Raw genomic sequence first — 22,150 nt, 5'->3', positions numbered from 1 at the left:
ACTTTTCTACTTCTAACTACTGGTAAATAAATGAATAAGTTTGAAAATGGAATGCATCAACAGAACGGTGTTGGCAGTATAAAAATACCTACAGCACCTTGTATTCCCAGGCGGTTTCCCATTCAAGTACTAACCAGGCCCAACACTGCTTATCTTCCAAGATAAGATGAGATTGGGCGTATCCAGTGTGGTGTGGCTGTAGATGAGCTCTGTGGTTTCTGTTAGAACTTTTCTACTTCTAACTACTGGTACATAAATGAATAAGTTTGAAAATGGAATGCATCAACAGAACAGTGTTGGCAGTATAAAAATACATACAACACCTTCTATTGCCAGGTGGTCTCCCATCCAAGTACTAACTAGACCCAACACTGCTTAGCTTCCAAGATCAGATGAGATTGGGCGTATCCAGTGAGGTGTGGCTGTAGATGAGCTTTGCGGTTTCTGTTAGAACTTTCCTACTTCTAACTACTGGTACATAAGTGAATAAGTTTGAAAATGGAATGCATCAACAGAACGGTGTTGGCAGTATAAAAATACCTACAGCACCTTGTATTCCCAGGCGGTCTCCCATTCAAGTACTAACCAGGCCAAACACTGCTTATCTTCCAAGATCAGATGAGATTGGGCGTATCCAGTGTGGTGTGGCTGTAGATGAGCTCTGTGGTTTCTGTTAGAACTTTTCTACTTCTAACTACTGGTACATAAATGAATAAGTTTGAAAATGGAATGCATCAACAGAACAGTGTTGGCAGTATAAACATACATACAACACCTTCTATTGCCAGGTGGTCTCCCATCCAAGTACTAACCAGGCCCAGTACTGCTTAGTTTCCAAGATCAGATGAGATTGGGCATATCCAGTGTGGTGTGGCTGTAAACGAGCTTTGTGGTTTCTGTTAGAACTTTTCTACTTCTAACTATTGGTACATAAATAAATAAGTTTGAAAATGGAATGCATCAACAGAACAGTGTTGGCAGTATAAAAATACATACAACACCTTCTATTGCCAGGTAGTCTCCCATCCAAGTACTAACCAAGCCCAATACTGCTTAGTTTCCAAGATCAGATGAGATTTGGCGTATCCAGTATGGTGTGGATGTAGATGAGCTTTGTGGTTTCTGTTAAATCTTTCCTACTTCTTACTACTGGTACATAAATGAATAAGTTTGAAAATGGAATGCATCAACAGAACGGTGTTGGCAGTATAAAAATACCTACAGCACCTCGTATTCCCATGTGGTCTCCCATCCAAGCACTAAAGAGGCCCAACACTGCTTAGCTTCTAAGACAAGATGAGATTGGGCGTATACAGTGTGGTGTGGCTGTAGATGATCTTTGTGGTTTCTGTTAGAACTTTTCTACTTCTAACTACTGGTAAATAAATGAAAACGTTTAAAAATAGAATGCATCAACAGAACGGTGTTGGCAGTATAAAAATATCTGCAGCACCTTGCATTCCCAGGTGGTATCCCATCCAAGTACTAACCAGGCCCAACACTGAAAGGCTTCCTAGATCAGATGAGATTGAGCGTATCCAGTGTGGTGTGGCTGCTGATGAGCTTTGTGGTTTCTGTTAGAACTTTTCTACTTCTAGCTACTGGTACATAAATGAATAAGTTTGTAAATAGAAGCATCAACATAATGGAGTTGGCAGTATAAAAACAACTACAGCACCTTGTATTCCCAGGTGATCTCCCATCCAAGTACTAACCAAGCCCAATACTGCTTAGTTTCCAAGATCAGATGAGATTTGGTGTATCCAGTATGGTGTGGATGTAGATGAGCTTTGTGGTTTCTGTTAGATCTTTCCTACTTCTGACTACTGGTACATAAATGAATAAGTTTGAAAATGGAATGCATCAACAGAGCGGTGTTGGAAGTATAAAAATACCTACAGCAGCCTGTATTCCCAGGTGGTCTCCCATCCAAGCACTAACCAGGCCCAACACTGCTCAGCTTCCAAGATCAGATGAGATTGTGTGTATCCAGTGTAGTGTGGCTGTAGATGAGCTTTGCTGTTTCTGTTAGAACTTTTCTACTTCTAACTACTGGTAAATAAATGAAAGTGTTTGAAAATGGAATGCATCAACAGAACGGTGTTGGCAGTATAAAAATACCTACAGCACCTTGAATTCCCAGGTGGTCTCCCATCCAAGTACTAACCAGGCCCAACACTGATTAGCTTCCTAGATCAGATGAGATTGAGCGTATCCAGTGTGGTGTGGCTGCTGATGAGCTTTGTGGTTTCTGTTAGAACTTTTCTACTTCTAAATACTGGTACATAAATGAATAAGTTTGAAAATGGAATGCATCAATAGAGCGGGGTTGGCAGTATAAAAATACCTACAGCACCCTGTATTCCCAGGTGGTCTCCCATCCAAGTACTAACCAGGCCCAACACTGCTTAGCTTCCAAGATCAGATGAGATTGCGTGTATCCAGTATGGTGTGGCTGTAGATGAGCTTGGCTGTAGATGAGCTTTGCTGTATCTGTTAGAACTTTTCTACTTCTAACTACTGGTAAATAAATGAAAGAGTTTGAAAATGGAATGCATCAACAGAACGGTGTTGGCAGTATAAAAAAACCTACAGCACCTTCTATTCCCAGGTGGTCTCCCATCCAAGTACTAACCAGGCCCAACACTGCTTAGTTTCCAAGATCAGATGAGATTGGGCGTATCCAGTGTGGTGTGGCTGTAAATGAGCTTTGTGATTTCTGTTAGAACTTTTCTACTTCTAACTATTGGTACATAAATAAATAAGTTTGAAAATGGAATGCATCAACAGAACGGTGTTGGCAGTATAAAAATACCTACAGCACCTTGTATTCCCAGGCGTTTTCCCATTCAAGTACTAACCAGGCCCAACACTGCTTATCTTCCAAGATCAGATGAGATTGGGCGTATCCAGGGTGGTGTGGCTGTAGATGAGCTCTGTGGTTTCTGTTAGAACTTTTCTACTTCTAACTACTGGTACATAAATGAATAAGTTTGAAAATGGAATGCATCAACAGAACAGTGTTGGCAGTATAAAAATACATACAACACCTTCTATTGCCAGGTGGTCTCCCATCCAAGTACTAACCAGACCCAACACTGCTTAGCTTCCAAGATCAGATTAGATTGGGCGTATCCAGTGTGGTGTGGCTGTAAATGAGCTTTGCGGTTTCTGTTAGAACTTTCCTACTTCTAACTACTGGTACATAAGTGAATAAGTTTGAAAATGGAATGCATCAACAGAACGGTGTTGGCAGTATAAAAATACCTACAGCACCTTGTATTCCCAGGCGGTCTCCCATTCAAGTTCTAACCAGGCCCAACACTGCTTATCTTCCAAGATCAGATGAGATTGGGCGTATCCAGTGTGGTGTGGCTGTAGAAGAGCTCTGTGGTTTCTGTTAGAACTTTTCTACTTCTAACTACTGGTACATAAATGAATAAGTTTGAAAATGGAATGCATCAACAGAACAGTGTTGGCAGTATAAAAATACATACAACACCTTCTATTGCCAGGTGGTCTCCCATCCAAGTACTAACCAGGCCCAGTACTGCTTAGTTTCCAAGATTAGATGAGATTGGGCGTATCCAGTGTCCTGTGGCTGTAGATGAGCTTTTCGGTTTCTGTTAGAACTATTCTACTTCTAGCTACTGGTACATAAATGAATAGGTTTGAAAATGGAATGCATCAACAGAACGGTGTTGGCAGTATAAAAACACCTACAGCACCTTGTATTCCCAGGTGGTCTCCCATCCAAGTACTAACCAAGCCCAATACTGCTTAGTTTCCAAGATCAGATGAGATTTGGCGTATCCAGTATGGTGTGGATGTAGATGAGCTTTGTGGTTTCTGTTAAATCTTTCCTACTTCTTACTACTGGTACATAAATGAATAAGTTTGAAAATGGAATGCATAAACAGAACGGTGTTGGCAGTATAAAAATACCTACAGCACCTTGAATTCCCAGGTGGTCTCCCATCCAAGTACTAACCAGGCCCAACACTGATTAGCTTCCTAGATCAGATGAGATTGAGCGTATCCAGTATGGTGTGGCTGCTGATGAGCTTTGTGGTTTCTGTTAGAACTTTTCTACTTCTAACTACTGGTACATAAATGAATAAGTTTGAAAATGGAATGCATCAATAGAGCGGGGTTGGCAGTATAAAAATACCTACAGCACCCTGTATTCCCAGGTGGTCTCCCATCCAAGTACTAACCAGGCCCAACACTGCTTAGCTTCCAATATCAGATGAAATTGCGTGTATCCAGTGTGGTGTGGCTGTAGACGAGCTTTGTTGTTTCTGTTAGCACTTTTCTACTTCTAACTACTGGTAAATAAATGAAAAAGTTTGAAAATAGAATGCATCAACAGAACGGTGTTGGCAGTATAATAACACCTACAGCACCTTGTATTCCCAGGTGGTCTCCCATCCAAGTACTAACCAAGCCCAATACTACTAAGTTTCCAAGATCAGATGAGATTTGCCGTATCCAGTATGGAGTGGATGTAGATGAGCTTTGTGGTTTCTGTTAGATCTTTCCTACTTCTAACTACTGGTACATAAATGAATAAGTTTGAAAATGGAATGCATCAACAGAACGGTGTTGGCAGTATAAAAATACTTACAGCACCTTGTATACCCAGGTGGTCTCCCATCCAAGTACTAACCAGGCCCAACACTGATTAGCTTCCTAGATCAGATGAGGTTGAGCGTATACAGTGTGGTGTGGCTGCTGATGAGCTTTGCAGTTTCTGTTAGAACTTTTCTACTTCTAACTACTGGTACATAAATGAATAAGTTTGAAAATGGAATGCATCAACAGAACGGTGTTGGTAGTATAAAAATACCTACAGCACACTGTATTCCCAGGTGGTCTCCCATCCAAGTACTAACCAGGCCCAACACTGCTTAGCTTCCAAGATCAGATGAGATTGCGTGTATCCAGTGTGGTGTGGCTGTAGATGAGCTTTGTTGTTTCTGTTAGAACTTTTCTACTTCTAACTACTGGTAAATAAATTAAAGAGTTTGAAAATGGAATGCATCAACAGAACGGTGTTGGCAGTATAAAAAAACCTACAGCACCTTGTATTCCCAGGTAGTCTCCCATCCAAGTACTAACCAGACCCAACACTGCTTAGCTTCCAAAATCAGATGAGATTAGGCGTATCCAGTATGGTGTTGCTGTAGATGAGCTTTTTGGTTTCTGTTAGAACTTTTCTACTTCTAACTACTGGTACATAAATGAATAAGTTTGAAAATGGAATGCATCAACAGAACGGTATTGGCAGTTTATAAATACATACAATACCTTTTATTGCCAGGTGGTCTCCCATCCAAGTACTACCAGGCCCAACACTGCTTAGCTTCCAAGATCAGATGAGAGTAGCCGTATCCAGTGTGGTGTGGCTGCTGATGAGCTTTGTGGTTTCTGTTAGAACTTTTCTACTTCTAACTACTGGTAAATAAATGAAAAAGTTTGAAAATAGAATGCATCAACAGAACGGTGTTGGCAGAATATAAATATCTGCAGCACCTTGCATTCCCAGGTGGTCCCCCATCCAAGTACTAACCAGGCCCAGTACTGCTTAGTTTCCAAGATCAGATGAGATTGGCCTTATCCAGTGTGGTGTGGCTGTAGATGAGCTTTTCGGTTTCTGTTAGAACTTTTCTACTTCTAACTACTGGTACATAAATGAATAAGTTTGAAAATGGAATGCATCAACAGAACGGTGTTGGCAGTATAAAAATACGTACAGCACCTTCTATTGCCAGGTGGTCTCCCATCCAAATACTAACCAGGCCCAACACTGCTTAGCTTCCAAGATCAGAGGAGATTGGGCGTATCCAGTGTGGTGTGGCTGTAGATAAGCTTTGTGGCTTCTGTTAGAACTTTTCTACTTCTAATTACTGGTAAATAAATGAAAAAAGTTTGAAAATAGAATGCATCAACAGAACGGTGTTGGCAGTATAAAAATATCTGCAGCACCTTGCTTTCCCAGGTGGTCTCCCATCCAAGTACTAACCAGGCCCAGTACTGCTTAGTTTCCAAGATCAGATGAGATTGGGCGTATCCAGTGTGGTGTGGCTGTAGATGAGCTTTTCGGTTTCTGTTAGAACTTTTCTACTTCTAGCTACTGGTACATAAATGAATAAGTTTGAAAATGGAATGCATCAACAGAACGGTGTTGGCAGTATAAAAATACGTACATCACCTTCTATTGCCAGGTGGTCTCCCATCCAAGTACTAACCAGGCCCAACACTGCTCAGCTTCCAAGATCAGAGGAGATTGGGCGTATCCAGTGTGGTGTGGCTGTAGATGAGCTTTGTGGTTTCTGTTAGAACTTTTCTACTTCTAACTACTGGTACATAAATGAATAAGTTTGTAAATAGAATGCATCAACAAAATGGAGTTGGCAGTATAAAAACAACTACAGCACATTGTATTCCCAGGTGATCTCCCATCCAAGTACTAACCAAGCCCAATACTGCTTAGTTTCCAAGATCAGATGAGATTTGGCGTATCCAGTGTGGTGTGGATGTAGATGAGCTTTGTGGTCTCTGTTAGATCTTTCCTACTTCTAACTACTGGTAAATAAATGAAAGAGTTTAAAAATGGAATGCATCAACAGAACGGTGTTGAGAGTATAAAAATACCTACAGTACCTTGTATTCCTAGGTGGTCTCCCATCAAAGTACTAACCAGACTCAACACTGCTTAGCTTCCAAGATCAGATGAGTTTGGGCATATCCAGCGAGGTGTGGATGTAGATGAGTTTTGTAGTTTCTGTTAGATCTTTCCTACTTCTAACTACTGGTACATAAATGAATAAGTTTGAAAATGGAATGCATCAACAGAACGGTGTTGGTAGTATAAAAATACCTACAGTACCTTGTATTCCTAGGTGGTCTCCCATCAAAGTACTAACCAGACTCAACACTGCTTAGCTTCCAAGATCAGATGAGTTTGGGCATATCCAGCGAGGTGTGGATGTAGATGAGTTTTGTAGTTTCTGTTAGATCTTTCCTACTTCTAACTACTGGTACATAAATGAATAAGTTTGAAAATGGAATGCATCAACAGAACGGTGTTGGCAGTATAAAAATACCTACAGCACCTTGTATACCCAGGTGGTCTCCCATCCAAGTACTAACCAGGCCCAACACTGATTAGCTTCCTAGATCAGATGAGGTTGAGCGTATACAGTGTGGTGTGGCTGCTGATGAGCTTTGCAGTTTCTGTTAGAACTTTTCTACTTCTAACTACTGGTACATAAATGAATAAGTTTGAAAATGGAATGCATCAACAGAACGGTGTTGGTAGTATAAAAATACCTACAGCACACTGTATTCCCAGGTGGTCTCCCATCCAAGTACTAACCAGGCCCAACACTGCTTAGCTTCCAAGATCAGATGAGATTGCGTGTATCCTGTGTGGTGTGGCTGTAGATGAGCTTTGTTGTTTCTGTTAGAACTTTTCTACTTCTAACTACTGGTAAATAAATTAAAGAGTTTGAAAATGGAATGCATCAACAGAACGGTGTTGGCAGTATAAAAAAACCTACAGCACCTTGTATTCCCAGGTAGTCTCCCATCCAAGTACTAACCAGACCCAACACTGCTTAGCTTCCAAAATCAGATGAGATTAGGCGTATCCAGTATGGTGTTGCTGTAGATGAGCTTTTCGGTTTCTGTTAGAACTTTTCTACTTCTAACTACTGGTACATAAATGAATAAGTTTGAAAATGGAATGCATCAACAGAACGGTATTGGCAGTATATAAATACATACAATACCTTTTATTGCCAGGTGGTCTCCCATCCAAGTACTACCAGGCCCAACACTGCTTAGCTTCCAAGATCAGATGAGAGTAGCCGTATCCAGTGTGGTGTGGCTGCTGATGAGCTTTGTGGTTTCTGTTAGAACTTTTCTACTTCTAACTACTGGTAAATAAATGAAAAAGTTTGAAAATAGAATGCATCAACAGAACGGTGTTGGCAGAATATAAATATCTGCAGCACCTTGCATTCCCAGGTGGTCCCCCATCCAAGTACTAACCAGGCCCAGTACTGCTTAGTTTCCAAGATCAGATGAGATTGGGCTTATCCAGTGTGGTGTGGCTGTAGATGAGCTTTTCGGTTTCTGTTAGAACTTTTCTACTTCTAACTACTGGTACATAAATGAATAAGTTTGAAAATGGAATGCATCAACAGAACGGTGTTGGCAGTATAAAAATACGTACAGCACCTTCTATTGCCAGGTGGTCTCCAATCCAAGTACTAACCAGGCCCAACACTGCTTAGCTTCCAAGATCAGAGGAGATTGGGCGTATCCAGTGTGGTGTGGCTGTAGATAAGCTTTGTGGCTTCTGTTAGAACTTTTCTACTTCTAATTACTGGTAAATAAATGAAAAAAGTTTGAAAATAGAATGCATCAACAGAACGGTGTTGGCAGTATAAAAATATCTGCAGCACCTTGCTTTCCCAGGTGGTCTCCCATCCAAGTACTAACCAGGCCCAGTACTGCTTAGTTTCCAAGATCAGATGAGATTGGGCGTATCCAGTGTGGTGTGGCTGTAGATGAGCTTTTCGGTTTCTGTTAGAACTTTTCTACTTCTAGCTACTGGTACATTAATGAATAAGTTTGAAAATGGAATGCATCAACAGAACGGTGTTGGCAGTATAAAAATACGTACATCACCTTCTATTGCCAGGTGGTCTCCCATCCAAGTACTAACCAGGCCCAACACTGCTCAGCTTCCAAGATCAGAGGAGATTGGGCGTATCCAGTGTGGTGTGGCTGTAGATGAGCTTTGTGGTTTCTGTTAGAACTTTTCTACTTCTAACTACTGGTACATAAATGAATAAGTTTGTAAATAGAATGCATCAACAAAATGGAGTTGGCAGTATAAAAACAACTACAGCACATTGTATTCCCAGGTGATCTCCCATCCAAGTACTAACCAAGCCCAATACTGCTTAGTTTCCAAGATCAGATGAGATTTGGCGTATCCAGTGTGGTGTGGATGTAGATGAGCTTTGTGGTCTCTGTTAGATCTTTCCTACTTCTAACTACTGGTAAATAAATGAAAGAGTTTGAAAATGGAATGCATCAACAGAACGGTGTTGAGAGTATAAAAATACCTACAGTACCTTGTATTCCTAGGTGGTCTCCCATCAAAGTACTAACCAGACTCAACACTGCTTAGCTTCCAAGATCAGATGAGTTTGGGCATATCCAGCGAGGTGTGGATGTAGATGAGTTTTGTAGTTTCTGTTAGATCTTTCCTACTTCTAACTACTGGTACATAAATGAATAAGTTTGAAAATGGAATGCATCAACAGAACGGTGTTGGTAGTATAAAAATACCTACAGCACCTTGTATTCCCAGGTGGTCTCCCATCCAAGTACTAACCAGGCCCAACACTGATTAGCTTCCTAGATCAGATGAGATTGAGCGTATCCAGTGTGGTGTGGCTGCTGAAGAGCTTTGTGGTTTCTGTTAGAACTTTTCTACTTCTAACTACTGGTACATAAATGAATAAGTTTGAAAATGGAATGCATCAATAGAGCGGGGTTGGCAGTATAAAAATACCTACAGCACCCTGTATTCCCAGGTGTTCTCCCATCCAAGTACTAACCAAGCACAACACTGCTTAGCTTCCAAGATCAGATGAGATTGCGTGTATCCAGTGTGGTGTGGCTGTAGATGAGCTTTGCTGTTTCTGTTAGAACTTTTCTACTTCTAACTACTGGTAAATAAATGAAAGAGTTTGAAAATGGAATGCATCAACAGAACGGTGTTGGCAGTATAAAAAAACCTACAGCACCTTCTATTCCCAGGTGGTCTCCCATTCAAGTACTAACCAGGCCCAACACTGCTTAGTTTCCAAGATCAGATGAGATTGGGCGTATCCAGTGTGGTGTGGCTGTAAATGAGCTTTGTGGTTTCTGTTAGGACTTTTCTACTTCTAACTATTGGTACATAAATAAATAAGTTTGAAAATGGAATGCATCAACAGAACGGTGTTGGCAGTATAAAAACACCTACAGCACCTTGTATTCCCAGGCGGTCTCCCATTCAAGTACTAACCAGGCCCAACACTGCTTAGTTTCCAAGATCAGATGAGATTGGGCGTATCCAGTGTGGTGTGGCTATAGATGAGCTCTGTGGTTTCTGTTACAACTTTTCTACTTCTGACTACTGGTACATAAATGAATAAGTTTGAAAATGGAATGCATCAACAGAACAGTGTTGGCAGTATAAAAATACATACAACACCTTCTATTGCCAGGTGGTCTCCCATCCAAGTACTAACCAGACCCAACACTGCTTAGCTTCCAAGATCAGATGAGATTGGGCGTATCCAGTGTGGTGTGGCTGTAGATGAGCTTTGTGGTTTCTGTTAGAACTTTCCTACTTCTAACTACTGGTACATAAATGAATAAGTTTGAAAATGGAATGCATCAACAGAACGGTGTTGGCAGTATAAAAATACCTACAGTACCTTGTATTCCCAGGCGGTCTCCCATTCAAGTTCTAACCAGGCCCAACACTGCTTATCTTCCAAGATCAGATGAGATTGGGCGTATCCAGTGTGGTGTGGCTATAGATGAGCTCTGTGGTTTCTGTTAGAACTTTTCTACTTCTAACTACTGGTACATAAATTAATAAGTTTGAAAATGGAATGCATCAACAGAACAGTGTTGGCAGTATAAAAATATATACAACACCTTCTATTGCCAGGTGGTCTCCCATCCAAGTACTAACCAGGCCCAGTACTGCTTAGTTTCCAAGATCAGATGAGATTGGGCGTATCCAGTGTGGTGTGGCTGTAGATGAGCTTTTTCGGTTTCTGTTAGAACTATTCTACTTCTAGCTACTGGTACATAAATGAATAGGTTTGAAAATGGAATGCATCAACAGAACGGTGTTGGCAGTATAAAAATACCTACAGCACCTTGTATTCCCAGGTGGTCTCCCTACCAAGTACTAACCAGGCCCAACACTGCTTAGCTTCCAAGATCAGATGAGATTGGGCATATCCAGTTTGGTGTGGCTGTAGATGAGCTTTGTGGTTTCTGTTAGAACTTTTCTACCTCTAACTACTGGTACATAAATGAATAAGTTTGTAAATAGAATGCATCAACAAAACGGTGTTGGCAGTATAAAAACACCTACAGCACCTTGTATTCCCAAGTGGTCTCCCATCCAAGTACTAACCAAGCCCAATACTGCTTAGTTTCCAAGATCAGATAAGATTTGGCGTATCCAGTATGGTGTGGATGTAGATGAGCTTTGTGGTTTCTGTTAAATCTTTCCTACTTCTTACTACTGGTACATAAATGAATAAGTTTGAAAATGGAATGCATCAACAGAACGGTGTTGGCAGTATAAAAATACCTACAGCACCTTGTATTCCCAGGTGGTCTCCCATCCAAGTACTAACCAGGCCCAACACTGCTTAGCTTCCAATATCAGATGAAATTGCGTGTATCCAGTGTGGTGTGGCTGTAGATGAGCTTTGTTGTTTCTGTTAGAACTTTTCTACTTCTAACTACTGGTAAATGAATGAAAAAAAGTTTGAAAATAGAATGCATCAACAGAATGGTGTTGGCAGTATAAAAATATCTGCAGCACCTTGCATTCCCAGGTGGTCTCCCATCCAAGTACTAACCAGGCCCAACACTGCTTAGCTTCCAAGATCAGATGAGATTGGGCGTATCCAGTGTGGTGTTGCTGTAGATGAGCTTTTCGGTTTCTGTTAGAACTTTTCTACTTCTAGCTACTGGTACATAAATGAATACGTTTATAAATAGAATGCATTAACAAAACGGTGTTGGCAGTATAAAAACACCTACAGCACCTTGTATTCCCAGGTGGTCTTCCATCCAAGTACTAACCAAGCCCAATACTACTTAGTTTCCAAGATCAGATGAGATTTGCCATATCCAGTATGGTGTGGATGTAGATGAGCTTTGTGGTTTCTGTTAGATCTTTCCTACTTCTAACTACTGGTACATAAATGAATAAGTTTGAAAATGGAATGCATCAACAGAACGGTATTGGCAGTATATAAATACATACAGTACCTTTTATTGCCAGGTGGTCTCCCATCCAAGTACTACCAGGCCCAACACTGCTTAGCTTCCAAAGTCAGATGAGAGTAGCCGTATCCAGTGTGGTGTGGCTGCTGATGAGCTTTGTTGTTTCTGTTAGAACTTTTCTACTTCTAACTACTGGTAAATAAATGAAAAAGTTGGAAAATAGAATGCATCAACAGAACGGTGTTGGCAGAATATAAATATCTGCAGCACCTTGCATTCCCAGGTGGTCCCCCATCCAAGTACTAACCAGGCCCAGTACTGCTTAGTTTCCAAGATCAGATGAGATTGGGCGTATCCAGTGTGGTGTGGCTGTAGATTAGCTTTTCGGTTTCTGTTAGAACTTTTCTACTTCTAGCTACTGGTACATAAATGAATAAGTTTGAAAATGGAATGCATCAACAGAACGGTGTTGGCAGTATAAAAATACGTACAGCACCTTCTATTGCCAGGTGGTCTCCCATCCAAGTACTAACCAGGCCCAACACTGCTTAGCTTCCAAGATCAGAGGAGATTGGTCGTATCCAGTGTGGTGTGGCTGTAGATGAGCTTTGTGGTTTCTGTTAGAACTTTTCTACTTCTAATTACTGGTAAATAAATGAAAAAGTTTGAAAATAGAATGCATCAACAGAACGGTGTTGGCAGTATAAAAATATCTGCAGCACCTTGCTTTCCCAGGTGGTCTCCCATCCAAGTACTAACCAGGCCCAGTACTGCTTAGTTTCCAAGATCAGATGAGATTGGGCGTATCCAGTGTGGTGTGGCTGTAGATGAGCTTTTCGGTTTCTGTTAGAACTTTTCTACTTCTAGCTACTGGTACATAAATGAATAAGTTTGAAAATGGAATGCATCAACAGAACGGTGTTGGCAGTATAAAAATACGTACAGCACCTTCTATTGCCAGGTGGTTGCCCATCCAAGTACTAACCAGGCCCAACACTGCTTAGCTTCCAAGATCAGAGGAGATTGGGCGTATCCAGTGTGGTGTGGCTGTAGATGAGCTTTGTGGTTTCTGTTAGAACTTTTCTACTTCTAACTACTGGTACATAAATGAATAAGTTTGTAAATAGAATGCATCAACAAAATGGAGTTGGCAGTATAAAAACAACTACAGCACATTGTATTCCCAGGTGATCTCCCATCCAAGTACTAACCAAGCCCAATACTGCTTAGTTTCCAAGATCAGATGAGATTTGGCGTATCCAGTATGGTGTGGATGTAGATGAGCTTTGTGGTCTCTGTTAGATCTTTCCTACTTCTAACTACTGGTAAATAAATGAAAGAGTTTGAAAATGGAATGCATCAACAGAACGGTGTTGGCAGTATAAAAATACCTACAGTACCTTGTATTCCTAGGTGGTCTCCCATCCAAGTACAAACCAGACCCAACACTGCTTAGCTTCCAAGATCAGATGAGTTTGGGCATTTCCAGCGTGGTGTGGCTGTAGATGAGTTTTGTAGTTTCTGTTAGATCTTTCCTACTTCTAACTACTGGTACATAAATGTATAAGTTTGAAAATGGAATGCATCAACAGAACGGTGTTGGTAGTATAAAAATACCTACAGCACCTTATATTCCCAGGTGGTCTCCCATCCAAGTACTAACCAGGCCCAGTACTGCTTAGTTTCCAGGATCAGATGAGATTGGGCGTATCCAGTGTGGTGTGGCTGTAGATGAGCTTTTCGGTTTCTGTTAGAACTATTCTACTTCTAGCTACTGGTACATAAATGAATAGGTTTGAAAATGGAATGCATCAACAGAACGGTGTTGGCAGTATAAAAAATACCTACAGCACCTTGTATTCCCAGGTGATCTCCCTACCAAGTACTAACCAGGCCCAACACTGCTTAGCTTCCAAGATCAGATGAGATTGGGCGTATCCAGTGTGGTGTTGCTGTAGATGAGCTTTTCGGTTTCTGTTAGAACTTTTCTACTTCTAGCTACTGGTACATAAATGAATACGTTTATAAATAGAATGCATCAACAAAACGGTGTTGGCAGTATAAAAACACCTACAGCACCTTGTATTCCCAGGTGGTCTTCCATCCAAGTACTAACCAAGCCCAATACTACTTAGTTTCCAAGATCAGATGAGATTTGCCATATCCAGTATGGTGTGGATGTAGATGAGCTTTGTGGTTTCTGTTAGATCTTTCCTACTTCTAACTACTGGTACATAAATGAATAAGTTTGAAAATGGAATGCATCAACAGAACGGTGTTGGCAGTATAAAAATACCTACAGCACCTTGCATTCCCACGTGGTCTCCCATCCAAGTACTAACCAAGCCCAACACTGATTAGCTTCCTAGATCAGATGAGGTTGAGCATATACAGTGTGGTGTGGCTGCTGATGAGCTTTGTGATTTCTGTTAGAACTTTTCTACTTCTAACTACTGGTACATAAATGAATAAGTTTGAAAATGGAATGCATCAACAGAACGGTGTTGGCAGTATAAAAATACCTACAGCACACTGTATTCCCAGGTGGTCTCCCATCCAAGTACTAACCAGGCCCAACACTGCTTAGCTTCCAAGATCAGATGAGATTGCGTGTATCCAGTGTGGTGTGGCTGTAGATGAGCTTTGTTGTTTCTGTTAGAACTTTTCTTCTTCTAACTACTGTTAAATAAATTAAAGAGTTTGAAAATGGAATGCATCAACAGAACGGTATTGGCAGTATAAAAATACCTACAGCACCTTGTATTCCCCGGTGGTTTCCCATCCAAGTACTAACCAGACCCAACACTGCTTAGCTTCCAAGATCAGATGAGTTTGGGCGTATCCAGCGTGGTATGGCTGTAGATGAGCTTTGTGGTTTCTGTTAGAACTTTTCTACTTCTAACTACTGGTACGTAAATGAATAAATTTGAAAATGGAATGCATCAACAGAACAGTGTTTGCAGTATAAAAATACCTACAGCACCTTGCATTCCCAGGTGGTCTCCCACCCAAGTACTAACCAGGCCCAACACTACTTAACTTCCAAGACCAGATGAGATTGGGCGTATACAGTGTGGTGTGGCTGTAGATGAGCTTTGTGGTTTCTGTTAGAACTTTTCTATTTCTAACTACTGGTAAATAAATGAAAAAGTTTGAAAATAGAATGCATAAACAGAACGGTGTTGGCAGTATAAACATATCTGCAGCACCTTGCATTCCCAGGTGGGATCCCATCCAAGTACTAATCAGGCCCAACACTGATTAGCTTCCTAGATCAGATGAGATTTGGCGTATCCAGTGTGATGTGGCTGTAGATGAGCTTTGTTGTTTCTGTTAGAACTTTTCTACTTCTAACTACTGGTAAATAAATGAATAAGTATGAAAATGGAATGCATCAACAGAACGGTGTTGGCAGTATAAAAATACCTACAGCACCTTCTATTGCCAGGTGGTCTCCCATCCAAGTACTAACCAACCCCAACACTGCTTAGCTTCCAAGACAAGAGGAGATTGGGCGTATATAGTGTGGTGTGGCTGTAGATGAGCTGTGTGGTTTCTGTTAGAACTTTTCTACTTCTAACTACTGGTAAATAAATGAAAAAGTTTGAAAATAGAATGCATCAACCGAACGGTGTTGGCAGAATAAAAATATCTGCAGCACCTTGCATTCCCAGGTGGTCTCCCATCCAAGTACTAACCAGGCCCAGTACTGCTTAGTTTCCAAGATCAGATGAGATTGGGCATATCCAGTGTGGTGTGGCTGTTGAAGAGCTTTTCAGGTTTCTGTTAGAACTTTTCTACTTCTAACTACTGGTTAATAAATGAAAGAGTTTGAAAATGGAATGCATCAACAGAACGGTGTTGGCAGTATAAAAACACCTACAGCACCTTGTATTCCCAGGTGGTCTCCCATCCAAGTACTAACCAAGCCCAATACTGCTTAGTTTCCAAGATCAGATGAGATTTGGCGTATCCAGTATGGTGTGTATGTAGACGAGCTTTGTGGTTTCTGTTAAATCTTTCCTACTTCTTACTACTGGTACATAAATGAATAAGTTTGAAAATGGAATGCATCAATAGAACGGTGTTGGCAGTATAAAAATACCTACAGCACCTTGTATTCCCAGGTGGTCTCCCATCCAAGTACTAACCAGGCCCAACACTGATTAGCTTCCTAAATCAGATGAGGTTGAGCATATACAGTGTGGTGTGGCTGCTGATGAGCTTTGTGGTTTCTGTTAGAACTTTTCTACTTCTAACTACTGGTACATAAATGAATAAGTTTGAAAATGGAATGCATCAACAGAACGGTGTTGGCAGTATAAAAATACCTACAGCACCTTGTATTCCCAGGTGGTCTCCCATCCAAATACTAACCAGGCCCAGTACTGCTTAGTTTCCAAGATCAGATGAGATTGGGCGTATCCAGTGTGGTGTTGCTGTAGATGAGCTTTTCGGTTTCTATTAGAACTTTTCTACTTCTAGCTACTGGTACATAAATGAATACGTTTATAAATAGAATGCATCAACAAAACGGTGTTGGCAGTATAAAAACACCTACAGCACCTTGTATTCCCAGGTGGTCTCCCATCCAAGTACTAACCAATCCCAATACTACTTAGTTTACAAGATCAGATGAGATTTGCCGTATCCAGTATGGTGTGGATGTAGATGAGCTTTGTGGTTTCTGTTAGATCTTTCCTACTTCTAACTACTGGTACATAAATGAATAAGTTTGAAAATGGAATGCATCAACAGAACGGTGTTGGCAGTATAAAAATACCTACAGCACCTTGTATTCCCAGGTGGTCTCCCATCCAAGTACTAACCAGGCCCAACACTGATTAGCTTCCTAAATCAGATGAGGTTGAGCATATACAGTGTGGTGTGGCTGCTGATGAGCTTTGTGGTTTCTGTTAGAACTTTTCTACTTCTAACTACTGGTACATAAATGAATAAGTTTGAAAATGGAATGCATCAACAGAACGTTGTTGGCAGTATAAAAAGACCTACAGCACACTGTATTCCCAGGTGGTCTCCCATCCAAGTACTAACCAGGCCCAACACTGCTTAGTTTCCAAGATCAGATGAGATTGCGTGTATCCAGTGTGGTGTGGCTGTAGATGAGCTTTGTTGTTTCTGTTAAAACTTTTCTACTTCTAACTACTGGTAAATAAATTAAAGAGTTTGAAAATGGAATGCATCAACAGAACGGTGTTGGCAGTATAAAAATACCTACAGCACCTTGTATTCCCAGGTGGTTTCCCATCCAAGTACTAACCAGACCCAACACTGCTTAGCTTCCAAGATCAGATGAGTTTGGGCGTATCCAGCGTGGTATGGCTGTAGATGAGCTTTGTGGTTTCTGTTAGAACTTTTCTACTTCTAACTACTGGTACGTAAATGAATAAATTTGAAAATGGAATGCATCAACAGAACAGTGTTGGCAGTTTAAAAATACCTACAGCACCTTTTATTCCCAGGTGGTCTCCCACCCAAGTACTAACCAGGCCCAACACTACTTAGCTTCCAAGACCAGATGAGATTGGGCGTATACAGTGTGGTGTGGCTGTAGATGAGCTTTGTGGTTTCTGTTAGAACTTTTCTATTTCTAACTACTGGTAAATAAATGAAAAAGTTTGAAAATAGAATGCATAAACAGAACGGTGTTGGCAGTATAAACATATCTGCAGCACCTTGCATTCCCAGGTGGGATCCCATCCAAGTACTAATCAGGCCCAACACTGATTAGCTTCCTAGATCAGATGAGATTTGGCGTATCCAGTGTGATGTGGCTGTAGATGAGCTTTGTTGTTTCTGTTAGAACTTTTCTACTTCTAACTACTGGTAAATAAATGAATAAGTATGAAAATGGAATGCATCAACAGAACGGTGTTGGCAGTATAAAAATACCTACAGCACCTTCTATTGCCAGGTGGTCTCCCATCCAAGTACTAACCAACCCCAACACTGCTTAGCTTCCAAGACAAGATGAGATTGGGCGTATATAGTGTGGTGTGGCTGTAGATGAGCTGTGTGGTTTCTGTTAGAACTTTTCTACTTCTAACTACTGGTAAATAAATGAAAAAGTTTGAAAATAGAATGCATCAACCGAACGGTGTTGGCAGAATAAAAATATCTGCAGCACCTTGCATTCCCAGGTGGTCTCCCATCCAAGTACTAACCAGGCCCAGTACTGCTTAGTTTCCAAGATCAGATGAGATTGGGCATATCCAGTGTGGTGTGGCTGTTGAAGAGCTTTTCAGGTTTCTGTTAGAACTTTTCTACTTCTAACTACTGGTTAATAAATGAAAGAGTTTGAAAATGGAATGCATCAACAGAACGGTGTTGGCAGTATAAAAACACCTACAGCACCTTGTATTCCCAGGTGGTCTCCCATCCAAGTACTAACCAAGCCCAATACTGCTTAGTTTCCAAGATCAGATGAGATTTGGCGTATCCAGTATGGTGTGTATGTAGACGAGCTTTGTGGTTTCTGTTAAATCTTTCCTACTTCTTACTACTGGTACATAAATGAATAAGTTTGAAAATGGAATGCATCAATAGAACGGTGTTGGCAGTATAAAAATACCTACAGCACCTTGTATTCCCAGGTGGTCTCCCATCCAAGTACTAACCAGGCCCAACACTGATTAGCTTCCTAAATCAGATGAGGTTGAGCATATACAGTGTGGTGTGGCTGCTGATGAGCTTTGTGGTTTCTGTTAGAACTTTTCTACTTCTAACTACTGGTACATAAATGAATAAGTTTGAAAATGGAATGCATCAACAGAACGGTGTTGGCAGTATAAAAATACCTACAGCACCTTGTATTCCCAGGTGGTCTCCCATCCAAATACTAACCAGGCCCAGTACTGCTTAGTTTCCAAGATCAGATGAGATTGGGCGTATCCAGTGTGGTGTTGCTGTAGATGAGCTTTTCGGTTTCTGTTAGAACTTTTCTACTTCTAGCTACTGGTACATAAATGAATACGTTTATAAATAGAATGCATCAACAAAACGGTGTTGGCAGTATAAAAACACCTACAGCACCTTGTATTCCCAGGTGGTCTCCCATCCAAGTACTAACCAATCCCAATACTACTTAGTTTACAAGATCAGATGAGATTTGCCGTATCCAGTATGGTGTGGATGTAGATGAGCTTTGTGGTTTCTGTTAGATCTTTCCTACTTCTAACTACTGGTACATAAATGAATAAGTTTGAAAATGGAATGCATCAACAGAACGGTGTTGGCAGTATAAAAATACCTACAGCACCTTGTATTCCCAGGTGGTCTCCCATCCAAGTACTAACCAGGCCCAACACTGATTAGCTTCCTAAATCAGATGAGGTTGAGCATATACAGTGTGGTGTGGCTGCTGATGAGCTTTGTGGTTTCTGTTAGAACTTTTCTACTTCTAACTACTGGTACATAAATGAATAAGTTTGAAAATGGAATGCATCAACAGAACGTTGTTGGCAGTTTAAAAAGACCTACAGCACACTGTATTCCCAGGTGGTCTCCCATCCAAGTACTAACCAGGCCCAACACTGCTTAGTTTCCAAGATCAGATGAGATTGCGTGTATCCAGTGTGGTGTGGCTGTAGATGAGCTTTGTTGTTTCTGTTAAAACTTTTCTACTTCTAACTACTGGTAAATAAATTAAAGAGTTTGAAAATGGAATGCATCAACAGAACGGTGTTGGCAGTATAAAAATACCTACAGCACCTTGTATTCCCAGGTGGTTTCCCATCCAAGTACTAACCAGACCCAACACTGCTTAGCTTCCAAGATCAGATGAGTTTGGGCGTATCCAGCGTGGTATGGCTGTAGATGAGCTTTGTGGTTTCTGTTAGAACTTTTCTACTTCTAACTACTGGTACGTAAATGAATAAATTTGAAAATGGAATGCATCAACAGAACAGTGTTGGCAGTTTAAAAATACCTACAGCACCTTGTATTCCCAGGTGGTCTCCCACCCAAGTACTAACCAGGCCCAACACTACTTAGCTTCCAAGACCAGATGAGATTGGGCGTATACAGTGTGGTGTGGCTGTAGATGAGCTTTGTGGTTTCTGTTAGAACTTTTCTATTTCTAACTACTGGTAAATAAATGAAAAAGTTTGAAAATGGAATGCATCAACAGAACGGTGTTGGCAGTATAAAAATATCTGCAGCACCTTGCATTCCCAGGTGGGATCCCATCCAAGTACTAATCAGGCCCAACACTGATTAGCTTCCTAGATCAGAAGAGATTGAGCGTATCCAGTGTGATGTGGCTGTAGATGAGCTTTGTTGTTTCTGTTAGAACTTTTCTACTTCTAACTACTGGTAAATAAATGAATAAGTATGAAAATGGAATACATCAACAGAACGGTGTTGGCAGTATAAAAATACCTACAGCACCTTCTATTGCCAGGTGGTCTCCCATCCAAGTACTAACCAAGCCCAACACTGCTTAGCTTCCAAGACAAGATGAGATTGGGCGTATATAGTGTGGTGTGGCTGTAGATGAGCTGTGTGGTTTCTGTTAGAACTTTTCTACTTCTAACTACTGGTAAATAAATGAAAAAGTTTGAAAATAGAATGCATCAACCGAACGGTGTTGGCAGTATAAAAATATCTGCAGCACCTTGCATTCCCAGGTGGTCTCCCATCCAAGTACTAACCAGGCCCAGTACTGCTTAGTTTCCAAAATCAGATGAGATTGGGCGTATCCAGTGTGGTGTGGCTGTAGAAGAGCTTTTCGGTTTCTGTTAGAACTTTTCTACTTCTAACTACCGGTAAATAAATTAAAGAGTTTGAAAATGGAATGCATCAACAGAACGGTGTTGGCAGTATAAAACTACCTACAGCACCTCGTATTCCCATGTGGTCTCCCATTCAAGTACTAAACAGGCCAAACACTGCTTAGCTTCCAAAACAAGATGAGATCGGGCGTATACAGTGTGGTGTGGCTGTAGATGAGCTGTGTGGTTTCTGTTAGAACTTTTCTACTTCTAACTACTGGTAAATAAATGAAAAAGTTTGAAAATAGAATGCATAAACCGAACGGTGTTGGCAGTATAAAAATATCTGCAGCACCTTGCATTCCCAGGTGGTCTCCCATCCAAGTACTAACCAGGCCCAGTACTGCTTAGTTTCCAAGATCAGATGAGATTGGGCGTATCCAGTGTGGTGTGGCTGTAGAAGAGCTTTTCGGTTTCTGTTAGAACTTTTCTACTTCTAACTACTGGTAAATAAATGAAAGAGTTTGAAAATGGAATGCATCAACAGAACGGTGTTGGCAGTATAAAAACACCTACAGCACCTTGTATTCCCAGGTGGTCTCCCATCCAAGTACTAACCAAGCCCAATACTGCTTAGTTTCCAAGATCAGATGAGATTTGGCGTATCCAGTATGGTGTGGATGAAGATGAGCTTTGTGGTTTCTGTTAAATCTTTCCTACTTCTTACTACTGGTACATAAATGAATAAGTTTGAAAATGGAATGCATCAATAGAACGGTGTTGGCAGTATAAAAATACCTACTGCACCTTGTATTCCCAGGTGGTCTCCCATCCAAGTACTAACCAGGCCCAACACTGCTTAGCTTCCAATATCAGATGAAATTGCGTGTATCCAGTGTGGTGTGGCTGTAGATGAGCTTTGTTGTTTCTGTTAGAACTTTTCTACTTCTAACTACTGGTAAATAAATGAAAAAAGTTTGAAAATAGAATGCATCAACAGAACGGTGTTGGCAGTATAAAAATATCTGCAGCACCTTGCATTCCCAGGTGGTCTCCCATCCAAATACTAACCAGGCCCAGTACTGCTTAGTTTCCAAGATCAGTTGCGATTGGGCGTATCCAGTGTGGTGTTGCTATAGATGAGCTTTTCGGTTTCTGTTAGAACTTTTCTACTTCTAGCTACTGGTATATAAATGAATACGTTTATAAATAGAATGCATCAACAAAACGGTGTTGGCAGTATAAAAACACCTACAGCACCTTGTATTCCCAGGTGGTCTCCCATCCAAGTACTAACCAGGCCCAACACTGATTAGCTTCCTAAATCAGATGAGGTTGAGCATATACAGTGTGGTGTGGCTGCTGATGAG

At 40.9% G+C, this 22,150-nt stretch overlaps 8 non-coding genes and 82 pseudogenes across 8 annotated transcripts; all 90 read right to left on the bottom strand.

The window, feature by feature from the left end:
• Nucleotides 1-85: 85 nt before the first annotated feature.
• On the bottom strand, nt 86-204 carry LOC134960580 (5S ribosomal RNA; annotated as a pseudogene).
• A 107-nt stretch (nt 205-311) lies between these two features.
• On the bottom strand, nt 312-430 carry LOC134962908 (5S ribosomal RNA; annotated as a pseudogene).
• A 107-nt stretch (nt 431-537) lies between these two features.
• On the bottom strand, nt 538-656 carry LOC134959677 (5S ribosomal RNA; annotated as a pseudogene).
• A 107-nt stretch (nt 657-763) lies between these two features.
• On the bottom strand, nt 764-882 carry LOC134963889 (5S ribosomal RNA; annotated as a pseudogene).
• A 107-nt stretch (nt 883-989) lies between these two features.
• On the bottom strand, nt 990-1,108 carry LOC134958951 (5S ribosomal RNA; annotated as a pseudogene).
• Nucleotides 1,109-1,215: 107 nt separating this feature from the next.
• Nucleotides 1,216-1,334, bottom strand: LOC134962863 (5S ribosomal RNA; annotated as a pseudogene).
• Nucleotides 1,335-1,441: 107 nt separating this feature from the next.
• LOC134964517 (5S ribosomal RNA) lies at nt 1,442-1,560 on the bottom strand (annotated as a pseudogene).
• Nucleotides 1,561-1,666: 106 nt separating this feature from the next.
• On the bottom strand, nt 1,667-1,785 carry LOC134962525 (5S ribosomal RNA; annotated as a pseudogene).
• Nucleotides 1,786-1,892: 107 nt separating this feature from the next.
• On the bottom strand, nt 1,893-2,011 carry LOC134961766 (5S ribosomal RNA; annotated as a pseudogene).
• Nucleotides 2,012-2,118: 107 nt separating this feature from the next.
• LOC134961164 (5S ribosomal RNA) lies at nt 2,119-2,237 on the bottom strand (annotated as a pseudogene).
• A 107-nt stretch (nt 2,238-2,344) lies between these two features.
• Nucleotides 2,345-2,463, bottom strand: LOC134961436 (5S ribosomal RNA). The gene has a single exon (XR_010187906.1). It is a non-coding gene; the product is annotated as a 5S ribosomal RNA (ribosomal RNA).
• A 123-nt stretch (nt 2,464-2,586) lies between these two features.
• LOC134959760 (5S ribosomal RNA) lies at nt 2,587-2,705 on the bottom strand (annotated as a pseudogene).
• Nucleotides 2,706-2,812: 107 nt separating this feature from the next.
• Nucleotides 2,813-2,931, bottom strand: LOC134961136 (5S ribosomal RNA; annotated as a pseudogene).
• Nucleotides 2,932-3,038: 107 nt separating this feature from the next.
• Nucleotides 3,039-3,157, bottom strand: LOC134963838 (5S ribosomal RNA; annotated as a pseudogene).
• A 107-nt stretch (nt 3,158-3,264) lies between these two features.
• LOC134960570 (5S ribosomal RNA) lies at nt 3,265-3,383 on the bottom strand (annotated as a pseudogene).
• A 333-nt stretch (nt 3,384-3,716) lies between these two features.
• LOC134961779 (5S ribosomal RNA) lies at nt 3,717-3,835 on the bottom strand (annotated as a pseudogene).
• Nucleotides 3,836-3,942: 107 nt separating this feature from the next.
• LOC134961968 (5S ribosomal RNA) lies at nt 3,943-4,061 on the bottom strand (annotated as a pseudogene).
• Nucleotides 4,062-4,168: 107 nt separating this feature from the next.
• Nucleotides 4,169-4,287, bottom strand: LOC134960321 (5S ribosomal RNA; annotated as a pseudogene).
• A 107-nt stretch (nt 4,288-4,394) lies between these two features.
• On the bottom strand, nt 4,395-4,513 carry LOC134959063 (5S ribosomal RNA; annotated as a pseudogene).
• Nucleotides 4,514-4,620: 107 nt separating this feature from the next.
• On the bottom strand, nt 4,621-4,739 carry LOC134964657 (5S ribosomal RNA; annotated as a pseudogene).
• Nucleotides 4,740-4,846: 107 nt separating this feature from the next.
• LOC134958899 (5S ribosomal RNA) lies at nt 4,847-4,965 on the bottom strand. Its single transcript, XR_010187134.1, has one exon. It is a non-coding gene; the product is annotated as a 5S ribosomal RNA (ribosomal RNA).
• A 107-nt stretch (nt 4,966-5,072) lies between these two features.
• On the bottom strand, nt 5,073-5,191 carry LOC134961782 (5S ribosomal RNA; annotated as a pseudogene).
• Nucleotides 5,192-5,523: 332 nt separating this feature from the next.
• LOC134962899 (5S ribosomal RNA) lies at nt 5,524-5,642 on the bottom strand (annotated as a pseudogene).
• Nucleotides 5,643-5,749: 107 nt separating this feature from the next.
• On the bottom strand, nt 5,750-5,868 carry LOC134962109 (5S ribosomal RNA; annotated as a pseudogene).
• Nucleotides 5,869-5,976: 108 nt separating this feature from the next.
• Nucleotides 5,977-6,095, bottom strand: LOC134961047 (5S ribosomal RNA; annotated as a pseudogene).
• Nucleotides 6,096-6,202: 107 nt separating this feature from the next.
• LOC134964698 (5S ribosomal RNA) lies at nt 6,203-6,321 on the bottom strand (annotated as a pseudogene).
• Nucleotides 6,322-6,428: 107 nt separating this feature from the next.
• LOC134964499 (5S ribosomal RNA) lies at nt 6,429-6,547 on the bottom strand (annotated as a pseudogene).
• A 107-nt stretch (nt 6,548-6,654) lies between these two features.
• LOC134964533 (5S ribosomal RNA) lies at nt 6,655-6,773 on the bottom strand (annotated as a pseudogene).
• Nucleotides 6,774-6,880: 107 nt separating this feature from the next.
• On the bottom strand, nt 6,881-6,999 carry LOC134964532 (5S ribosomal RNA; annotated as a pseudogene).
• Nucleotides 7,000-7,106: 107 nt separating this feature from the next.
• On the bottom strand, nt 7,107-7,225 carry LOC134963938 (5S ribosomal RNA; annotated as a pseudogene).
• Nucleotides 7,226-7,332: 107 nt separating this feature from the next.
• LOC134960270 (5S ribosomal RNA) lies at nt 7,333-7,451 on the bottom strand (annotated as a pseudogene).
• Nucleotides 7,452-7,558: 107 nt separating this feature from the next.
• On the bottom strand, nt 7,559-7,677 carry LOC134961781 (5S ribosomal RNA; annotated as a pseudogene).
• A 332-nt stretch (nt 7,678-8,009) lies between these two features.
• On the bottom strand, nt 8,010-8,128 carry LOC134961380 (5S ribosomal RNA; annotated as a pseudogene).
• A 107-nt stretch (nt 8,129-8,235) lies between these two features.
• LOC134964045 (5S ribosomal RNA) lies at nt 8,236-8,354 on the bottom strand (annotated as a pseudogene).
• A 108-nt stretch (nt 8,355-8,462) lies between these two features.
• On the bottom strand, nt 8,463-8,581 carry LOC134961046 (5S ribosomal RNA; annotated as a pseudogene).
• Nucleotides 8,582-8,688: 107 nt separating this feature from the next.
• On the bottom strand, nt 8,689-8,807 carry LOC134964696 (5S ribosomal RNA; annotated as a pseudogene).
• Nucleotides 8,808-8,914: 107 nt separating this feature from the next.
• Nucleotides 8,915-9,033, bottom strand: LOC134964498 (5S ribosomal RNA; annotated as a pseudogene).
• A 107-nt stretch (nt 9,034-9,140) lies between these two features.
• LOC134964531 (5S ribosomal RNA) lies at nt 9,141-9,259 on the bottom strand (annotated as a pseudogene).
• A 107-nt stretch (nt 9,260-9,366) lies between these two features.
• Nucleotides 9,367-9,485, bottom strand: LOC134961924 (5S ribosomal RNA; annotated as a pseudogene).
• Nucleotides 9,486-9,592: 107 nt separating this feature from the next.
• LOC134961791 (5S ribosomal RNA) lies at nt 9,593-9,711 on the bottom strand (annotated as a pseudogene).
• A 107-nt stretch (nt 9,712-9,818) lies between these two features.
• LOC134960139 (5S ribosomal RNA) lies at nt 9,819-9,937 on the bottom strand (annotated as a pseudogene).
• A 107-nt stretch (nt 9,938-10,044) lies between these two features.
• Nucleotides 10,045-10,163, bottom strand: LOC134959726 (5S ribosomal RNA; annotated as a pseudogene).
• A 107-nt stretch (nt 10,164-10,270) lies between these two features.
• Nucleotides 10,271-10,389, bottom strand: LOC134962538 (5S ribosomal RNA; annotated as a pseudogene).
• Nucleotides 10,390-10,496: 107 nt separating this feature from the next.
• LOC134961123 (5S ribosomal RNA) lies at nt 10,497-10,615 on the bottom strand (annotated as a pseudogene).
• Nucleotides 10,616-10,722: 107 nt separating this feature from the next.
• LOC134963943 (5S ribosomal RNA) lies at nt 10,723-10,841 on the bottom strand (annotated as a pseudogene).
• A 108-nt stretch (nt 10,842-10,949) lies between these two features.
• Nucleotides 10,950-11,068, bottom strand: LOC134960286 (5S ribosomal RNA; annotated as a pseudogene).
• Nucleotides 11,069-11,175: 107 nt separating this feature from the next.
• LOC134963339 (5S ribosomal RNA) lies at nt 11,176-11,294 on the bottom strand (annotated as a pseudogene).
• A 107-nt stretch (nt 11,295-11,401) lies between these two features.
• Nucleotides 11,402-11,520, bottom strand: LOC134959787 (5S ribosomal RNA; annotated as a pseudogene).
• A 109-nt stretch (nt 11,521-11,629) lies between these two features.
• Nucleotides 11,630-11,748, bottom strand: LOC134964008 (5S ribosomal RNA). Its single transcript, XR_010188175.1, has one exon. It is a non-coding gene; the product is annotated as a 5S ribosomal RNA (ribosomal RNA).
• Nucleotides 11,749-11,855: 107 nt separating this feature from the next.
• On the bottom strand, nt 11,856-11,974 carry LOC134964018 (5S ribosomal RNA; annotated as a pseudogene).
• A 332-nt stretch (nt 11,975-12,306) lies between these two features.
• Nucleotides 12,307-12,425, bottom strand: LOC134961120 (5S ribosomal RNA; annotated as a pseudogene).
• A 107-nt stretch (nt 12,426-12,532) lies between these two features.
• LOC134963536 (5S ribosomal RNA) lies at nt 12,533-12,651 on the bottom strand (annotated as a pseudogene).
• Nucleotides 12,652-12,758: 107 nt separating this feature from the next.
• On the bottom strand, nt 12,759-12,877 carry LOC134961045 (5S ribosomal RNA; annotated as a pseudogene).
• A 107-nt stretch (nt 12,878-12,984) lies between these two features.
• Nucleotides 12,985-13,103, bottom strand: LOC134963141 (5S ribosomal RNA; annotated as a pseudogene).
• A 107-nt stretch (nt 13,104-13,210) lies between these two features.
• Nucleotides 13,211-13,329, bottom strand: LOC134963653 (5S ribosomal RNA; annotated as a pseudogene).
• Nucleotides 13,330-13,436: 107 nt separating this feature from the next.
• Nucleotides 13,437-13,555, bottom strand: LOC134961876 (5S ribosomal RNA; annotated as a pseudogene).
• A 107-nt stretch (nt 13,556-13,662) lies between these two features.
• LOC134961846 (5S ribosomal RNA) lies at nt 13,663-13,781 on the bottom strand (annotated as a pseudogene).
• Nucleotides 13,782-13,889: 108 nt separating this feature from the next.
• LOC134959962 (5S ribosomal RNA) lies at nt 13,890-14,008 on the bottom strand (annotated as a pseudogene).
• Nucleotides 14,009-14,115: 107 nt separating this feature from the next.
• LOC134964017 (5S ribosomal RNA) lies at nt 14,116-14,234 on the bottom strand (annotated as a pseudogene).
• A 107-nt stretch (nt 14,235-14,341) lies between these two features.
• On the bottom strand, nt 14,342-14,460 carry LOC134964287 (5S ribosomal RNA; annotated as a pseudogene).
• A 107-nt stretch (nt 14,461-14,567) lies between these two features.
• LOC134958887 (5S ribosomal RNA) lies at nt 14,568-14,686 on the bottom strand. Its single transcript, XR_010187132.1, has one exon. It is a non-coding gene; the product is annotated as a 5S ribosomal RNA (ribosomal RNA).
• Nucleotides 14,687-14,793: 107 nt separating this feature from the next.
• LOC134960014 (5S ribosomal RNA) lies at nt 14,794-14,912 on the bottom strand (annotated as a pseudogene).
• Nucleotides 14,913-15,019: 107 nt separating this feature from the next.
• Nucleotides 15,020-15,138, bottom strand: LOC134958923 (5S ribosomal RNA). Its single transcript, XR_010187139.1, has one exon. It is a non-coding gene; the product is annotated as a 5S ribosomal RNA (ribosomal RNA).
• A 107-nt stretch (nt 15,139-15,245) lies between these two features.
• Nucleotides 15,246-15,364, bottom strand: LOC134964271 (5S ribosomal RNA; annotated as a pseudogene).
• Nucleotides 15,365-15,697: 333 nt separating this feature from the next.
• On the bottom strand, nt 15,698-15,816 carry LOC134961632 (5S ribosomal RNA; annotated as a pseudogene).
• A 108-nt stretch (nt 15,817-15,924) lies between these two features.
• On the bottom strand, nt 15,925-16,043 carry LOC134963572 (5S ribosomal RNA; annotated as a pseudogene).
• Nucleotides 16,044-16,150: 107 nt separating this feature from the next.
• On the bottom strand, nt 16,151-16,269 carry LOC134964249 (5S ribosomal RNA; annotated as a pseudogene).
• A 107-nt stretch (nt 16,270-16,376) lies between these two features.
• Nucleotides 16,377-16,495, bottom strand: LOC134961378 (5S ribosomal RNA; annotated as a pseudogene).
• Nucleotides 16,496-16,828: 333 nt separating this feature from the next.
• Nucleotides 16,829-16,947, bottom strand: LOC134964248 (5S ribosomal RNA; annotated as a pseudogene).
• A 107-nt stretch (nt 16,948-17,054) lies between these two features.
• LOC134960076 (5S ribosomal RNA) lies at nt 17,055-17,173 on the bottom strand (annotated as a pseudogene).
• Nucleotides 17,174-17,280: 107 nt separating this feature from the next.
• Nucleotides 17,281-17,399, bottom strand: LOC134965005 (5S ribosomal RNA). Its single transcript, XR_010188268.1, has one exon. It is a non-coding gene; the product is annotated as a 5S ribosomal RNA (ribosomal RNA).
• A 107-nt stretch (nt 17,400-17,506) lies between these two features.
• LOC134959966 (5S ribosomal RNA) lies at nt 17,507-17,625 on the bottom strand (annotated as a pseudogene).
• A 107-nt stretch (nt 17,626-17,732) lies between these two features.
• On the bottom strand, nt 17,733-17,851 carry LOC134964270 (5S ribosomal RNA; annotated as a pseudogene).
• Nucleotides 17,852-18,184: 333 nt separating this feature from the next.
• LOC134961630 (5S ribosomal RNA) lies at nt 18,185-18,303 on the bottom strand (annotated as a pseudogene).
• Nucleotides 18,304-18,411: 108 nt separating this feature from the next.
• On the bottom strand, nt 18,412-18,530 carry LOC134963570 (5S ribosomal RNA; annotated as a pseudogene).
• A 107-nt stretch (nt 18,531-18,637) lies between these two features.
• On the bottom strand, nt 18,638-18,756 carry LOC134964246 (5S ribosomal RNA; annotated as a pseudogene).
• Nucleotides 18,757-18,863: 107 nt separating this feature from the next.
• Nucleotides 18,864-18,982, bottom strand: LOC134961376 (5S ribosomal RNA; annotated as a pseudogene).
• Nucleotides 18,983-19,315: 333 nt separating this feature from the next.
• LOC134964245 (5S ribosomal RNA) lies at nt 19,316-19,434 on the bottom strand (annotated as a pseudogene).
• Nucleotides 19,435-19,541: 107 nt separating this feature from the next.
• Nucleotides 19,542-19,660, bottom strand: LOC134960075 (5S ribosomal RNA; annotated as a pseudogene).
• A 107-nt stretch (nt 19,661-19,767) lies between these two features.
• LOC134964993 (5S ribosomal RNA) lies at nt 19,768-19,886 on the bottom strand. The gene has a single exon (XR_010188266.1). It is a non-coding gene; the product is annotated as a 5S ribosomal RNA (ribosomal RNA).
• A 107-nt stretch (nt 19,887-19,993) lies between these two features.
• On the bottom strand, nt 19,994-20,112 carry LOC134964834 (5S ribosomal RNA). The gene has a single exon (XR_010188252.1). It is a non-coding gene; the product is annotated as a 5S ribosomal RNA (ribosomal RNA).
• Nucleotides 20,113-20,219: 107 nt separating this feature from the next.
• Nucleotides 20,220-20,338, bottom strand: LOC134964419 (5S ribosomal RNA; annotated as a pseudogene).
• A 107-nt stretch (nt 20,339-20,445) lies between these two features.
• Nucleotides 20,446-20,564, bottom strand: LOC134964544 (5S ribosomal RNA; annotated as a pseudogene).
• A 107-nt stretch (nt 20,565-20,671) lies between these two features.
• LOC134962922 (5S ribosomal RNA) lies at nt 20,672-20,790 on the bottom strand (annotated as a pseudogene).
• A 107-nt stretch (nt 20,791-20,897) lies between these two features.
• LOC134963904 (5S ribosomal RNA) lies at nt 20,898-21,016 on the bottom strand (annotated as a pseudogene).
• A 107-nt stretch (nt 21,017-21,123) lies between these two features.
• Nucleotides 21,124-21,242, bottom strand: LOC134961712 (5S ribosomal RNA; annotated as a pseudogene).
• Nucleotides 21,243-21,349: 107 nt separating this feature from the next.
• Nucleotides 21,350-21,468, bottom strand: LOC134962813 (5S ribosomal RNA; annotated as a pseudogene).
• A 107-nt stretch (nt 21,469-21,575) lies between these two features.
• LOC134960823 (5S ribosomal RNA) lies at nt 21,576-21,694 on the bottom strand (annotated as a pseudogene).
• Nucleotides 21,695-21,802: 108 nt separating this feature from the next.
• On the bottom strand, nt 21,803-21,921 carry LOC134964586 (5S ribosomal RNA; annotated as a pseudogene).
• A 107-nt stretch (nt 21,922-22,028) lies between these two features.
• LOC134964414 (5S ribosomal RNA) lies at nt 22,029-22,147 on the bottom strand (annotated as a pseudogene).
• Nucleotides 22,148-22,150: the final 3 nt, after the last annotated feature.

This window comes from Pseudophryne corroboree, chromosome 9 (assembly GCF_028390025.1).
Source record: "Pseudophryne corroboree isolate aPseCor3 chromosome 9, aPseCor3.hap2, whole genome shotgun sequence".
In the NCBI taxonomy this organism is placed as follows: Eukaryota; Metazoa; Chordata; class Amphibia; order Anura; family Myobatrachidae; genus Pseudophryne; species Pseudophryne corroboree.
This window is presented reverse-complemented; position numbering and strand designations above follow the sequence as displayed.